Here is an 18,022-nt window from a genome sequence, read left to right on the forward strand (position 1 = left end):
CCTTTGACCTTGTTGGGAAATTTTTGCTAATATGAACACTCATCAAACAACTGAAACATGTAGTTTGACTCAACCATCTACTGTAGTTTTCGCTAAAGTGTGTTCTCATGCAGTTTTTAGGAATGTGTCCATACTCTTGACAGTAGTGACATCTATGCCTAGTGTTGTAATCCCAATTGTAGTTATCTCCATGATTATTTCCCCTTGTTGGTTGATTAGGTGTCCACATGGGCTTTGATCTATGCTCAAAAGCTCTATGTCTATACTTCTTGCAATTATAGCAGTGACCTTCAAATCTTGGTGTTCTGATAGTCCTAGTCCTACAGTCATGTGCTTGATGTCCTTGCTTGTTACACTTATGACAATGACCCATGTTTTTAGGTTTGTCATGTTGATGGGCATTCTTGCTCCTGCACACATTAGAGGTATGTCCCTTTTTTCCACAAAAATGACAAGTGGGTTTAGTGTTCTTACCTTTGCCACTTCTTTCTTCTACAGTCTTGGATGATTCTCCTTTTTCAGTGTTGGTGTATCCTAGTCCTGAAGTATCATTTCTACCTCTTGGTAATTTTAGTAGCTATTCAAAGTACTTGATGGTCTCATTAGGTTTGTTGAAGCTTTCTACAATTTCCTTCTCTCTTTTCAGGTCATTTTGTAGTTGTTCATTTTGCATCTTTAGTGTGGAGATCTCAATGTCCTTGACATTTAGTTCATGATGTGCATTCATCATCTGACTGAGGGTGTCTAGTTGCATGTTGGAAATTCTTGCAAGCTCAATTGACTTTTCTTCCAATCTATTAGCAAGGTTTCTCTTGTCATCTTCTAGCATAGCCTTATCTTCAATAGCTCTTTTCTTCTATTCAATCACTTCACAAAGCATCATGGCTTCAAATTCTTGTTCAATCTTGAAAGTTCTAATCTCTTCTGCTTGACCTCTATTCTTCTTCATCAGATCTACTATTGCTACATCAAACTCTTTGGAATCTCCATTTGAAAACAATTTTGAGGTGTCAATCTCCTTGTACTGTGTATCATTCTCAACTATGGAAATCTCTCTTCTTCTCTTTAAATATTTTCTCAATTCTTCCCTGACTTCTTCTAGAGTATGTAGAGTGAGTTGTATATCAATCACCTAGTTTTCTATGACCTTCCCAAGTTTGTAGACTTCCATTTCCATATCTTTTATCCAAGCTATAAGGCTTCTCCTTGTGAGAACTTGGCTTTGATACCAATTGTTGGAATTTACAAATGGGAAGATTTACTTTTGAGCGGGGGGGCGGGGATGAATCCAAAGTAACTAACTTTAACCTTTTAAAACTTTTAGCTGAGATCATTCACATGCATCTACCATATCTATTTAACGTAAAAATAAAGACATGCATGAAAATAGATAACACAATATTTTGGTCAACTAGAAACCCTCCAAAATGAAAAGGTAAAATTGGGGTGGGGATGACACCCACAAATTATTACTACAACAATATGTAATTATTTAAGGTTACAAAATTTGACCACTTCCAGTGGTCTACCCTATGAAAGGCCTGCCCTATTAAAGGCTTTACACCTTGTTAAAAGTGACTTGGTTAAAGGATTTACAAACACTCACTTGGAATTTTACCTTGTTAAAGGCTTACAACATGGATGTTAGACCAACCTATCATCGTAGGATTTTCATTCCTAATACAATGGCTAGAAAGTATTAGAATGTGTTGACCTGATGACTTACAATCTTCAATTAATGATTCTAGATCCTTGTTTTGCTCAGTCTATTTTGATCCTTCTTGATTTGATAACTCTCTTCTCAAAGTGCTAATGCTCTGTTCTAACCAACTGAATTCTACAATACTTCTCTTCCTTCTCTAAATCTTTACACCCCTTTGAACTTCGTTAGCATTCTCCCATATAACTCTCTCTCATGCATTCCATATACCTCTCTTACACTTGCAAAAATTACGGGGTATCGACCTCCTTTTAAAGGTTTTGAAGCCTTAGGGTTAGCTATGAATCTATGATCAGTATTCATCCTTCATTTCTTGCTCAAATCATTACACTTTTCCTATTGGTTGCATGCTTTCTCCATTTTTCTTATTGGTTGCATGCTGATTACATAGGGAATGCAAAAGATTTGATCTTATCTTTTAGATCCTTCAAGATTCATCTTAAGTCAGCTCAAAAATAGTTTACATTTGAGTTTGTGAAAGCACAAACTCATATGCTGATTCTGTGTTACTCAAAACTTACTGATTGTTGATGCTCGACACATATAGAAATTTTGTCTCGCTTGGCTCCTATAACAATTCTGTTTCACTTGGCATCTATACTTTTCTCGGCACCTATAGTGACTCAACATAACTTATCACTCGACACTTGAATCTTTCTTGGCATTTGAAGTTCACTTGGCACCTGTTGAATGTCTATCTTAGCACATACTGTAGCTCAGCATCTGTATTATACTCGACATCATCTTGGAAATTGGTTGTGTGTTGACACTCAATTGTCAAAACCAATCTAAGACCAAGACAACCAATCTTAGAAAACATCTCTTATGCCTCCTTAAATAGGAAATTTTGATCTTTTACTACTTGAACATCACCATATATCTTAGGGTTAGGTTAGATTCATTGAATCCTTCCATCATTATGTTCTCCTTCTCTTTTCTTGAAACTTATTTTTAAATCTTTGCCTTTGATTACACAACAAACTCTCTTCATGCATTAAATACTCTAGCTCATCAATCCTCATCATCCACGTCTTTTGATCATCTCAAAAATTTAATTGTGTCAACACCAAACTTGACTCTTTCACAAATTGTAACTTTTTGATGCAAGAGCATCCTAGGTATAAGGGAAATCTTGCATCACCCAAAAATATTTCTATTTCTAGTTTTCTAATTTTTAATAAGGGATATTCATGTACATAGTTACTATTTGAGGGAGCTTGCTGGTTTTAGTAAGTTGGTATTATATGCTTAGATTGTTCTAATTTCATATATGGAGGTTCATCTTTGACATATCATCCTGTTGGATGGATTTTATTGTCATATCATATTTTTTGTTGCAATTTTTGTAGATTTTTGGTATGAATTTTGCCTGTCCAAACTTTAGGCCTAGTGATGAAGGCCTGAATGGCTCTAAAATGAGGCAAAACCTTGGCTAATGGATGCTTGTGTGATTTTCCACTATTGATTTCTAGTCAAGGATTCTAGAATGGGGTTATAATAGTCCATCGGGTCAATGGTTTGGTAGTTATGGTTTCTAGATGTTGATCAATTTGAAAATGTAATTTGTAAATTGTCTTGAGTTGATCATATGTAATAAAGTATAATGAAATAATATAATATGAGGTTGGTTGACCTCAAGTGCTAGGTCTTAGTGTCTAGAACCTTCTTGGGTGGTTAACAATGCCTATATAAGGATGACCTATAGGTTGTCTAGGGGTAGTTCTGGGTGGTAATCATAGCTCTGTCTTGTAGATTGTTGTAAGGAAGGCACTCATGTGGGTTTTCATATTGTAATTTTGTAATACCACATTTGTGGTGATAATAATAATCCCATATTTTATTCTCAATTTGTGTTGTTCTCTGTTTATGTTATTTATTGTGGTATTAAAGGGAGCACATTTCATCAAGTGGTATCAAAGTAGGAGTTTGCACCAAGATCATGGTTTGGGCTAAGCATGTGGATAGATCACTAATTGTGACATAGTTTGAACTAGGGTTTCAATGGAAGTGCAAAAATGTCTCCACAAAGAGAGTGGTTGAAGAATTGTAGGTGTTACGCTTGAGGTTTTTAGAGCCCTCCAAAGACATATGCAAGCATTGGAAGAACAAATGCATAAAGAAATAAATATTTCCTTAAAATATGAAAGTGAGGAAGAAGAAGAAGAAGGAAATGTCAAAGAAAATGTTGGAAGTCTTTATTGGACACTATGATACTGAGAGGGTGGGGGGGGGAGGAATTAAGATCTATAATACTTTAACCTTTTCAATAATTCTATAATGCATTCACAACATTTACTATCTCATATCTAATTGGTTATGCATTCATAACTTATAATCTCAAACTGTAATATCATATAGATCTAATCTATCAATCACATGCATGAAAAGTAATCACATGATACAAAGATTTTGGTTACCTAGAAACACTTCAAAATGAAGGTAAAAATGGGGTGGGGATAACAGCCATAAATCTTCACTACTATAGTAATAAAGTTAACCTATTAGGGTTACAATGTTTGACAATATCCAATGATCTACCCTATAAGGGGTCTACCTTGTTAAAATATTTTGAGACTATTAGATCTCACGTTGTTAGAGGATTTCACACTTACAACAAAGTATGGACTTTGTTATGAGATTTACAAAGATCTGTTAAGACCATTCTATTAAGAGTTTTACCCTGACTCAATCTTTTAAAATTGATTTAGTACTTGATCCTTAGTTTTCTCTAATGAGATGATATTGGATCTCCTCTTTCCAATCTTATCTAATCTTTGATCTAATAAATCTTTTTTGTCCTTCACTACTTAATTAGGTTGCTTGCTCTGTTCTTTAATAACAAAATTCTCTACCTCTTCTGCAATGTTCACACATTCACACTTAAATTACATATATATTGTGTTCACTCCTTCATATCATCACACACTTCACCATCATCTAACTATATCAAAATAGGTCAAGTTGTGTCCTATTTAAAGATTTCATAAAGAGTTTTCTAGTTGATTCCTTATTTCACCTCTCCATCTAATTTGTTCATCACAAAACATAGGGATCTGTGATCCATGTCATAAAATGCATAAAAATATCTTTAACAAGCTCTACAAATATTAAATATCATGTCCATGTCAACCTGAAACATTTTACCTCAAAGTTTGTATCATTCCTTACTTGAATGTAAATTTTGTGTTGCTCGACACTTGTTATTTTTGACACTCAACACTAACTATATAAGTTGTTAATGCTCAGTCTCTACTATACTCGATACCTTCTATATAAATTAGGTTACATTGATAATAATCATTGACCAAATACTTTCTTGGCTCCTACAGAGCTTAATATATACATGTCTATATACAAATTGGCCGTTATAGAGTAGCTCAGTCGCAACAATGACCACCTGACTCTACCTAGTAAATGACTAAGTGGTTGATACAAATAGACAACAATGTTAGAGAGACCAACATAAGAGGCCATTATGAACCCAAAATAAGAGACATTTTTAGGGCTATTTCCAAGATTGGGAAAAGACCTAAGTTTGAGGTTCCCACGTTTTTGATAAATCTTAACTTGAAGGAATTGATTGATTGGATCAATGAATTGGAGGAATACTTTGAGTATGAATATATTGAAGCTCTAGATAGGGTCAAATTTTTAAAGGCCAAACTAAAGGGTCATGGGAAGATCTGGTGGTAGGAGATTTAGTTGGAGTGAAATAGAAGAGGGAAGAACAAAATCACAAGAAGTAACTGGATGATAGCTAAATTAAAGTGATAATTCATTCTTGTAGATTACGACCTTGATTTATTAAAGAAAATTCAAGGGTTGAAACAAGAGAGAAGATTTTTTTAGGAGTATACCAAAGAGTTAACCGAGTTCTCATTAGAACAAGCCATGCAGAAGCCGACAAAGAGAAAGTTGCCCATTACCTTAATAGGTTTTGTTGACATTATAGTCAAGTTTGTTTATTAGAGAAATACACTTAATTAGATAGTTAGTAGCTACCAAGCTTATCTTGTAGTTTACAATGTTAACCAAGTAATTCATACTCTACAAAGTTCTATAGTTGCTACCAATTTCCAGGAACAATATGCAGTTTGCATCAAGTAGTATCTACCAAGTTGGTGATTATCAGTGTAAACCGAGCTTCATAGTGTTTACCAAAATTCTTAGTGCAAACTAAGTTCTCTAGTGTTTATCAAGTTTGTAGCTTCAATCATGTGAATCTAGTGTTGACCAAGCTATCCAGTGTCAACCAAGTGGTTTAGTTTATACCAAGCTCACAGTGAGAGTGTTGACTGAGCTATGCAATGTCAACCGAGTGATTCAGTTTATATGCCTATTTTTACTGTGTTCATTGAGTCATCAGTGCAAATTGAGTTCAAACTACTTGGAAGTGATTAGTATGAGTTGAGCTTCTACGTCTATTGAGCGCATGATGATGCTAAGTGTTGACAATGGTTGTCGAGTGTCAGAACCTCACTGAGCTTGTCTTCATAACCTGAGTACCAGCAGTTGGGCTGACTTTGTGCATTTTGGTGAAACTTGTATTGTAGCTAACTTTGATGAATTATAAATTGGATCGATATATATGTAATATATTCTATCACATCCAAATAAGAATGTAGTAAGTAAGAAGCAGAAGTGTGAAGTAAAAAGGCTACAAGTAGTATAAGGAGTAGCAAAGATTTATCTATCACAAGAAGGTGATCATTACACTTCAAAGGAATCTCATTGAACAAATCTAAGTTACAGATCAGAGATTAGCCACTGGTTCATCCTAACAGGTGGAATAGTTAAATACTTTGACAAGGTAAACTTAACAGTCTTTTGTAAATCTCTTTATCGAGTGCATACTTTATTGTATGTTTGCAAATCCTTTTGCAAGGTGGACCTAGCAGTCCTTATTGCTCCTAACAGGGTAGATCATCAGAAACATTATAACACCTTCTCAATATAATCAGTTTGAGATAACATCAATCTCCTATTCCTCCTATCTTTGCAAATCTTCAAACCAAGGATTTGTTTTTCTGCCCCCAAATCCTTCATAGCAAATGCATTTGCTAACTAGCATTTCAGCCCCTTAATGTGATCCATGTTAGACCTTGCTACAAGCATATCATCAACATATAAACATAAAATAACGTAACAATCATCATCCAACCTCTTAAAATAAACACAATGATCTGAATGACACCTACTATATTCATGCTCATGCATAAAACTATCAAATTTTAGATACCATTGTCGAGGTGCTCGCTTCAAGCCATACAAAATTTTCTTCAATTCGTACACTAAGTTCTCCTTACCTTTGACCTTAAATCCCTATGGCTATGACATATATATCTCTTCATCCAAATCACCATGAAGGAAGGTTGTTTTAACATCAAGCTACTCCAAATGAAAATCTTTAGTAGCCACAATACTTAAAACAATGTGAATAGAAGTCATGTTAACAACAAGAGAGAATATCACATCAAAATCAATGCCTTTTTTATGTGCAAATCTTTTTACAACTAACCTGGATTTAAATCTTTTCTTACCTCCATCCTCCTCTTTCAACCTATAAACCCACTTATTCTATAAATCCCTTTTACCTACAGGCAATTTGCATAAATCCCAAGTCTTATTTTTTAGAAAAGAGCCAATTTCATCTTTTACTGTAGACTCCCACTGAATCTTAGTATCCACCTTCACAACTTCATCATAACATTCAGGTTCACTAGCACCTGAGAGTAAAATAGTATATAAAGGGGAGAAAATCTTTCTAGAGTTCTAATTAGCCTTGTTGATCATCTAAAATTCATTGGTGTGTGTGGTATTTGTTGTTGTAGTTTTTGCACATCATGAAGAATTGCTAGAACATCATCTTTTGAAGTATTATCTAGCACTACATAATCATCTTCTTTCTTCTCATGTTGCTGCAATAGATCTTTGTATAACACTTTCTCATTGAATATGACATCCCTACTTCTTACAATTTATTGATTTTCAAAATCCCAATGCCTATAAGAAAATTCATTAATGCCATATTCAAAAAATACACATTTCATTGACTTAGCTTCCAACTTGGTTCTATTTTCAAAATCCATATGAGCAAATGCTTCACAAATGAAGGTTTTAAGAAAAGAATAACTCACCTTCTTACCAGTCCATACTTCCTCTAGAATACCACAACCCAAAGGAGTAGAGGGACCTCTATTAATCAAATATATATCAATATTAATAGCCTCTACCCACATGTGTAAGGGTAACCCAACATGCAACCTCATGCTCCTTGCATGCTCCATTATAGTCCTGTTCATGCATTTAGCCACTCCATTTTTCTGTGGAGTTCTTAGGATAGTTTTCTATCTATAAATACCATTAGTGGAGCGATAATCTTCAAATTCATGATTGCAATACTCACCACCGTTATCAAATTTGAGACATTTTAATTTCTTACTAGTCTAATTTTCAACTAAGCATTTCCATTTCTTAAAAGTTTGAAATACATTAGATTTATGTCTAAGGAAATAAACCCATACTTTTCTAGTTGCATCATCAATAAATGTAACATAATAATGAGAGCCACCAAGGGAAGATACCTAAGCTAGTCCCCATACATCTGTATGCACAAGCTCTAATTTCTCCCTTTTATTTTTCTTCCTAGTCTTCACAAAACTCACTCTCTTCTGTTTTCTGTACACACAACTTTCACAGAATTCCATTTTAACACATTTCAAACCTAATAAAAATTTCTTTGAATAAATTACTTTCATACCTTTCTCACTCATGTGCCCAAGCCTGTTGTGCCACAGTGCTATATCAGAATCTACAATAGCTATTTGTTCTCCTTGCTCAATTGTAGTAACTGTTCCTGAACATTCATGTTTCTCTAAAACAATTAAAGTAGAAGGAATAATGTGACCCATACAAAGATATAAGGTGCCTACTTTCACACCTTTTTCTACTACAAGGGAACCTTTTGAAACCTTCCAATTTTTATCATTAAAAGTAACTACACAACCCTCATCACCGAGTTGCCTTGCTAAAATTAAATTCTTGCTCAGCCTTGGAACATGTCTTACCTCATGTAGTAGCCAATGATTCCCATTCTGCAACTTAATCTTAACTTTTCCCTTTCCAACAATCTTAGAGGGTTCATTATCCCCCAAATATACAAGCCCAAAATCCCCTTGGACATAATCAATGAAATAACCTCTATGAGGTGTAGCATGAAATGAAGCATTAGAATCTAAAACCCATGAATCATCAACACTTTCTAAAGATAGTGTTGAGATGTCATTTTACACAATGCTAAACGAAAGGAAATCTTGCGAACTCCTCTCTTGAAAAGTTGATTTTGTGAATCGACTCCAAGGTTCTGGGTGATCTTGCGGCCTACTAGAATCTACTCAGTTGAACATAAATATGAATGTTCATGAGGAGGCCTTTACTGGTCCATTTTGATTTCGGATGAAATGAAGAATCTGCACACTATTTCAAAAATAACACTAAAAAAGAACTATGTTTTTGTATTTTTATGTTTTTTATGAATGCAATCTAACCATGTAGCTAGTATGAAATCCTATTCTAACAAGGGGGTTAATAAAGAAAATAACAAGAACTCTAAAGAAAATAACATGAAATTCAAAGCAAATAACATGAAATTGAAATCTTAACAGACATAAGCTACAGAAAAAAACACGTCTGCAAGTTAAGATTTTGAAGGGATTGATAGGTAACCAATGAAAGTAGGAGCAATGCTTCCTCAATTCCACTGATGCAATTGTTGGTGAGAAACTTTAATGATTATATGATATTTAACTCTTCATCAAATCACAAGGCTATGAAAAATGCACTCATACGAGACAAAGAGTTATGCATGCACAATTTGATGATTTATTCTCAAGCTCGTTACGCTAGTGAAATTTGTAAAACTATAGCAAACACTAGAACTAAAAGATCGCACAACCAAAAACAATGCAGTAAACTTTTGGCTTAATCACAATTCCATGAACAAAATTCACAAAAACATGACACATTCAGGCAAGAATTACTACACTCCAAACGCGAGCACCAAAAGTATAATTTTATTGCATAATAATGGCGGCCTTGATTACATATTACAATGGGGTATTTAAAAGAAATTGTCTCCTCAGAATTTGTGTTGAGAGTGAGAGATATATTCATGCAATAAAATTCCTTTTAAACAATAAAACAAACTAATTACATACAAACTAACTACCTAAATGGTGCTTAGTAGGACTTCATCCATATTTTATTCATTAATTGGATGCATGAGTCTTTACATGTCAAAAAAAAAGAAATTATGAGAGAAGAAAGAATGAGAAAGCTTCGAGTCAAAGTTGAAGTGTCTGGGAGTACCAAAAATGGAAGTTGATCCTTCATAGGGCATTTGTAGGAGTTAAACTGTCGTTAGAATGTGTTTATGATGCATGGAAAGCTCTATTTTTGAAAATAGCAATTAATTTTCAATGAAACTTTTAAAAAATGTGCACCTGCAAAGCTGCAGACCTGCGTACCTATAGACCTGTGCACCTCAAAATGGTCCAAAGTCTCAAAATTTTACTGAGTGTCAAAATTGAAATTCTGGCATCTGGGTTTTGTTCTTCTTCATCCCAAAGCTATGTTTGGATGTTTTCCCTTGAATTTTTCTTTTAATCTCAGTAATTTTAGTTGCATCTAGTAAATCCAAAGCCTCGTATTTATCCTTGACCTTTTGTCTATAATTGTCTACCTCAATTTGAGTGTCAGCAAAATCCCTGAGTTTGGTATCTAATTCTAACAATGCTTCTTCAGTCCTGAAGGCTTGTCGGATGTCCTCATCATCAGTAACTTCCACAAAAATCTTCTTGAAATTCATTACCATTGTCTCTATAGGTAACAACTTTTCTCATTCCTCATCTTCAAAAACATCCAAGCAAGCATCACTGTAGTGTCTCTCTACTTCCAAAATTTTCTCTTGGGTTTGGTCCTTGAGTCAATGAATCTCCTCATGTAATGTTTCCATTACTTTATTGCTATCTGCTATTTTCTCTATCCAATCATGAATCATATCCAACTCTTCTCATGTTTATAGATCAATCAAAATATGGTACCTTTTCCCCTTTATGGCTTGAAGAGTTTGTAAATCCTTACTCTAGGCCCTTACTTCATCCATAATGTTGAAGTCCTACTTCAAAATTGCTATGATTTTATTCATGTTCTCGTACGTAGCATGCAGTAACTTCAAAATTTTCATGACAATTAGATTACCTTTCTCCGTAAAACTTTCCTACCACTACTGACAAGCTTTCAAAAATGGATCCATATGCATAGCTCCCCCTTCTCTAAGAATGGTATTCAATGTGTCCTTAGGCTGCTTAGGATCAAGAGGACCAACCACTTCGGCCAAATATCCCTCAAGAATCTTGATCTACCTTTGAAGTGTTCAAAGTTCAACCTCTTCCTGCTCTATGCTTTTGAGGATTTCTTTGACTCCCATTGTGACCATCAATCAGGTTGTATCCCATGTAGGTCTCCCAAACATGTCTCTTTCAATTGATAATCTTGGGGACCAAGGCTTTCTATACTTGTGTCCTCAAGAGGAACAACCACTTGCACGAACAACTCCTGGTTTCGTATACTGGTGGCAAACACCAACAGTCTTTCCTTGTGTGATGGGGACTCAAGTTTATTCACAATCTCCACAATCTCAAAAATGTCTTCCTCCAAAGCACATGTCATGCCCAAAAGTAAGGGCAAAAACACACACAACAAATTTTAAAAATAAAAATAAAAATGCTTGAAGTTTGGTATGCTTGTGTTCACAATTAAAGCAAAGGTTCTCTATATTTAAGCTTAGGTTTATAATCTTCACATGTGAATTAGTCATTAATCTAACTTTCATCATAATTAAACTTAAGCTAATTCAAAAATTGACGATCCTTAGTTTAAAACCGAATTAACGCAAACTGTCTTAAAATTATTATTAACTAAATTAAATACAATCTAAACCCAAACTTTGCTTAAATTATATACTACATTAAATCTTACACAATCAAATTGGAACTAATTAATATTCCCAAAAATTAACTAGTGTCCTACGCTAACACTAACTTAAGCTTTTAATTCATTTTAATTAATTAATTCCATTAATCTTAACATTAAGTCTAAAACTTTAAACTTTAATAATATATATATCTAAAAAATAACTAAGCTACAAAACATATTAATCACTTAAAAATTAAAACTAACCATAATTAAACTAAAACTAATTATACTACAAACTTTATAATCTAAATGAACACATATTTCCTACTTCTAATAACAATTAAAATAACTTAGGCAATTAATATCTAAACATGTAGTTTAAACTACAAATACAAACTAACCAATTGATAACTTAAAACTACCCTTAAATGGTTACTAACCTAATTAAAACTTAAAATAATAACAACTACACAATTTTAAAACATTAATGCATGACATAAAACTAATTTTAATAAAATCTAAACTAGCCTATACTAAACTAACTACTACTGCACTAGCCTAAACAACTAAAGGCTCAACCCCAACCCTCTTAACCCCTAGCTTCATTACCTAACCCTACTCCCTAGACAAGTGGCCTAGCCACCACTTGGCTTCCCTACATTAATACCACGCTTCCCCATGGTCTTTCACGCTGACCAAGGTTTGTCAGCGCAGACCTGCACTCTCCCCCTTGCGTGAGCAGTGCCCAGCAAGAAAGCATACGCATGGGTTTAGAAATACATGGGGAATAAAGTCTTAGCAAGGGCAGATTTAGTTCACAACTCTCTTGTCCCCCTCTTTTGATGTGACGAGGGTTAGAGCTCGGTACAAGTAAATGTACAACCAATAGCAGGTGAGAAGATATTTCCAACGCCCAGGTTTCTCATGGAAAAAGGCCTAAGTTTCAGCTTTGATTTGACCAGCCTTGTACCACGTGTACAGAGGCAGTTGGGAAGTGTGATTACACCTCACTGAGCATGGGATGCCATCCAATGAGAGTGCTAGGTGGAAAGGGGGGTGGGTAAAAAGGTTAAGTTAAATTGAGTTGCTTGCTAACTTTTAAGCAATGTAAGCTCACTCTCTGCCACACACAATGTCATTACCATGGCAGACCAGTACATGAGCACGTAGGGAATTAGTCCCATACTCCATCAATGCAACATGTAATTGTTGTTGTCAATAAGCCTGCGCCAAGGGGAAAGGAGATTAAGGTTTAAAGTTTTATAGGTAGACTATAGGGTATTTAAGATAGAAGGCGGGGTAGTAATTGCATAAAGATAATTAGGTAGGATAGATAGGATATGTGTATAATAATTCTTATTTTCATTATTTCATTTGATTTATATTATTTATAGAACTAGCAATAATTTTAATTAAAATTCTAATAGAATAATTTAGGGAATATTCTTTGTCACTAGGGAAATTAAAATTCTTTTCTCATACATTTTCCAGTGAGCCTTTTAAGCCTGGAGATGCAAATTTTTTTTTTTTTTAAGACAATTTTGGCTAAGTGTTGGCATGCTTTCTTTCTTAGGTTCTTTAATATGCAAGATGAATTTAAGAAATTCTAGAGTTAATAGAGTTCCTATGAACAAGCACACTAAAGCCGAAAGGACACAAGGGATTATAATTATCCTTCTATAATAGTTCATGTTAATTCAATCATCTAAAGGCAAGGTTGTATGTTTTATCTATAGTCATCATAGTAAGGTGTGTGTTCTTTCTTCATTATTTAAAATCAGAGAAATTCAAGCCTCTTAATCAATTGCTCTTGTTCTTAGGAATCTTAGCAAGGGATTATGAACCAATATTCAAAATTCAAAAAGGTGATGAATTAATCCTTATCAAATTTAATTGTATCACTATTGTAACTTAACAATGAAAGTGCTAGCTTGGTGATCACAATATAGGATTGATACTATAACATGTTAATGTTCAAAATATTGAATTGAAACTTCAACACATCCATTTTCCTTTCATCTTCATAATTGAAACTCAGAATTTCCCAATTCAAGACATTAACTATCATTCTAGTTTCTCACATACATATGCCAAAATTTGAAAGCACATGAGAGCAATGCAAGCGAATTTTCATAATCTTTTCTTTCCTCTATTATTCATCCTGGTTCAAGGCTCCATCGGGAAAGAACCAGTAAGAAAACCCGATGTCTTTGCCACTACATCAAATTCAATTACAATTTACATAATTTTACAATTCAATGAGATTTTCGTCAAGGATTCCACAATAGCACTTTTATCAAATGACTTCATTGCATCAAGAGTAAACATGGAAAATACAAGAAACAACATGGGGATAACAACACAAGGAGATAAGCAAAATGAACATACATTCCCACCCGATTGCACAATAGGTCCAACAATGAACCAATATAGGGGAAAGGTGGATTTTCTCAATAGGAGAAGTCAATCACCATACCTTCACTTAGCCCTTTCGGGGCTTAAAACGTCAAGAATTTCCATTCTTTCTCAAGGCCCTTTCCGGGCTATATTCACAAGGATTTTCATTCTTTACCACATTCAAGAATTCTCAATAACAACAAGGTATGGGATGACAAGTAGGGGCCCATACACCCTACCCTTTTTTTTTCCCTCCTCTCTCCATGAGAGGAGACTCTACACTATTGAGGTCCAACTAATGCCCTTTCCCCAAGTATGGCCACTTCTTCCCTATCCAAGGGTGAGTGTTTCCAAATACATCCCCCATGAAAATCTCTCAAAAAAAACAATCAACACACCAAGAAGGCATAACATCAAAGAAAACAAGGTAAAATCTCTCCCAATACCACCCTCAACACACAAGCAAGGAATGCATATCTACACAATGTCTCCAACATGATTCAACAAGATTCAAAACATGAACACACACAAAGAACCATTCATGGAGTGAAGAACTCCTACCTTCATAAAAGAGTTATGGCAATGGTGGTTTGAGAAGAGCTTCCCTTTTTCTTTCTTCAATCTTCAAGGCTTCCTCCAAAACTAGAGAATTGGGTGACCCCCCCAAAAAAAAACTAAACTCCCCCCAAAAGCCTCTAAGTATGGTCCCTAACCCCACTAAGCTTCCAGTAACTCAAGATGGAGGTTTGGTTTCACTAACCCAAGTAAAGAGCAACCCCATTTTCGAAATCAGCCTATAATAGGATTTTTAAGAAACCCTAAGAGTCAACCTAGGAGGCTAATGGGTTGGAAAGTACCCCCACCCATACCCTTACCCATAGGGGTACTTAAATTTAATGCTTCTAAGCCTTTAAAGGCTTATTAGGAATAATTACAAGTTAGTAGAATAGTAAGATCAAATTACAACCTTTAAAGAATTACAATATAAATTAGCACAAAATTAACAAGAAATTTAACTCTGTTTCTTCCATTGGGTTATCTTGGCTGATTTTCCTGCACACTCATTGCACACATCAGTAGGTCCAAAAAAAAATCACGTGCATAATGTGAATAACATGCTAAAGGAAATTATATATATATATATATATATATATATATATATATATATATATATATATATATATATATATATATATATATATATATAATTTAAAGCATCTACTTCTTAATAATTAGTTGTTTATCTAATTCTACTCATATTTCTAGCCTTTCGACTTGCATAACCAAATGTGTTAGCTTGCATACATTTTCTTTCATCATTATACATATTTATAAGCATTAAATGGCAAAAATCAACTAACTGAAGTAAGCATCACACATCGCAAAATAGCATAACAATGTTCAATGTATCCAATAATGTTCTGACATAACAAGCATGAGTATCAAAATAACAATGTATCATAGGTGCTAGGATGGGTTGGGGTGAGGCCTCACAGCACAAAATTTAGGTCTAGTACTCCTTATTTCCTTTTGGAGCCATCTTGGGACATGCTCAGTTGAAGACCTTCTTCTCAAAGATGAAGGGGTGTGTTCTACTACCTCCTTCCCCTTATTGCTCCTCCTAAGAGTTGTTTCCCTCTGCGAGGGTTCTTCTATGATCTCAGTCTCAGTGGACCCTATAGCTTGCATCTTAGTGTCTTGGGAAGGTGGTTGAGAATATTCCACCATTTATCCCTCCTTTGACACTTCATCAATTGTTGTTTGTTTAGGTTCCTCCCCCTATGATGTTTCCTTCTGAATCTCTTCCTCTTCTGAACTTTGGGACAGAGGAGTAACTGAGCCCTTATCTACCAAGGTGACTTGTGGTGGAGATGGGGGAGTAAGATCGAGACCCTATGAATGTAGTGACATTTGCATCCAGTCTTCTTGTTGAGGTTCACCTATAGGGGTATCCATGATCTTATCCTCAACTAGTTCTATATCGACAGGCATAAAATCAAAATTTGACATTTTTAAAATGTCATCACCTTCTTCACTTTTCTCATCCACCCATTGTTGTACTTCATCTTTTGAAGAAGAGACTTCCAAGGGTCCTACTAGGGTGGATGGCAATATGCCCATGGTACTTCTTCTCCTTTCTTGTTCGGTGGCTTTGGCTAGTCAAGTTATTTTCTGCAAGGGTAGCTACTCTTCTTCATCTATCTCCTCTTATTCCTCCTCTTCCCCTTCTAGAATGGTCTCAGGAATAGATGGAAAAGACACCATTCTCCTAGTCACCCTTCCCTTTTCTTCATTCAAATATTAATCCTCTTTCTTTTTGTGGAGGTAGAAGGGTATGCTAGCTCTTCTTGCGAAGGAGGAATGGGAACTTGCTAACTTGCTCCCTCTTCTAATTGGATAGCCACAAAGGGAGGCAATTAAGGGTCATCTTGGACTTGAGAGACACCAGTATCCTCAAACAATTGTACACTCTCTTCCTGTTGCTAGGGAGGTACTTGCACTTCACCTTATTCTATTTGAATCCTCTAAGGGGAGGTCCTCTTCCTTTTGTTCTTTCACTTCCTCTTTGGAGGATGATAGTATCCAACCAGTGGTCAACTTGGTATATTGTCTCTGGCTTGATGGGAGACTAGGCTGCAAAGATAGGAATTGTAACTTTCCTCCCTCTACCTTTCTTCAGGTGGGCTTGAGCATGAAAGATTACAGTGTCGAGTCTTGGATCAAGTTGATAAGGCTTCTTGATCCAATCCTTCATCATTTTGATGACATGCCTTTCCCGATGATTAATATCATCGCCCTTCTTCCTTTCAACCTTGGCATTCATGATGGGTCTCTCTCCTATTTTGTCTAAGTTGAGCAGGGGGTGCGGTAGCTCTCATGAATCTTGTTGCCTTATTTCCTCTAGGATGTCCAACTTGAGAGCCTTCTTTGCTAGATACAAATTCATCCTACAATAGTCCCTTATGTAGATATCGTAGTCATTTGTGGTGTTCATCCAATGATCTTCTATGGCATCTTCACGATGGAACTCCTTGCCGGTCAAACTCTCCACCCTCCTGATATTGTCAAAATAGAGCCTAGGGAAATTGTACTCTTTGAGGGGATAATTCTCCCATTCATACTCAAAGGAAAAAATATCTTTCTTTCGTTTGACCTAATATGGTCCAACGACTAGGGGCCATGTCCAATAGGGTCTCATCTATCTCTTCACCCTCTCATATGCAGACTCTATCTATCGAGCAATCTCCAATAACACAAGTTTGTCACTTGGATATCTATGGAGCTTCTTGGGGTTGATAGTGGCACCAACTACTTATAGATATGTGAATGTCTTGAATTGGATGAAGTAGGCCCTGAGAGCTATTATTTGTGCTTTTGCCTCATTGGATAACCTTTTTGCATAATCACCTTCAATGAATCGAATGATTGCAAAAATGAATGCATCATTCACGATTCTATACTCCTTTCTTTGAGTCTAGAGCTTCTTCCTTACCAGCTGAGGGTAGACGATGTAGGGCTAGGCATTAGGATTCTACATACTAACTCTCTTGTACAAACTAGGTTAGTTTATCGCCCTTGTTGCAAGTAGATATATCATGTAAGAAGTCATATAGAACTTCTTCTTCTCCTTAACTACTCCCAATTGCTCACACAAGTTCTCACTTAGTGTGGTGGCCCAGTCTAGTGGTATCCTCACCATCTTGATTGTCTCAATGAAGTTGACCATGAAAGCGCTAAGCTGGCCAGTTGCTAGTAAACCCATGATTCTGCTCAAAAGGATAATGGAATAGCCTATATTGTCTTTCATGTATCATCTAGTCATGTCCACCTTTCTTGTGACCCAACCTAAAGGAGCCTTCTCGATGAGATAAGAGGATTGGATGATTTTTTTCACCTCTTTCTAGTGTTCCCTATACTATCTCTCTACCA

This window comes from Cupressus sempervirens, chromosome 2 (genome assembly GCF_028749045.1).
Source record: "Cupressus sempervirens isolate cs-2001-9-10 chromosome 2, ASM2874904v1, whole genome shotgun sequence".
Taxonomy (NCBI): Eukaryota; Viridiplantae; Streptophyta; class Pinopsida; order Cupressales; family Cupressaceae; genus Cupressus; species Cupressus sempervirens.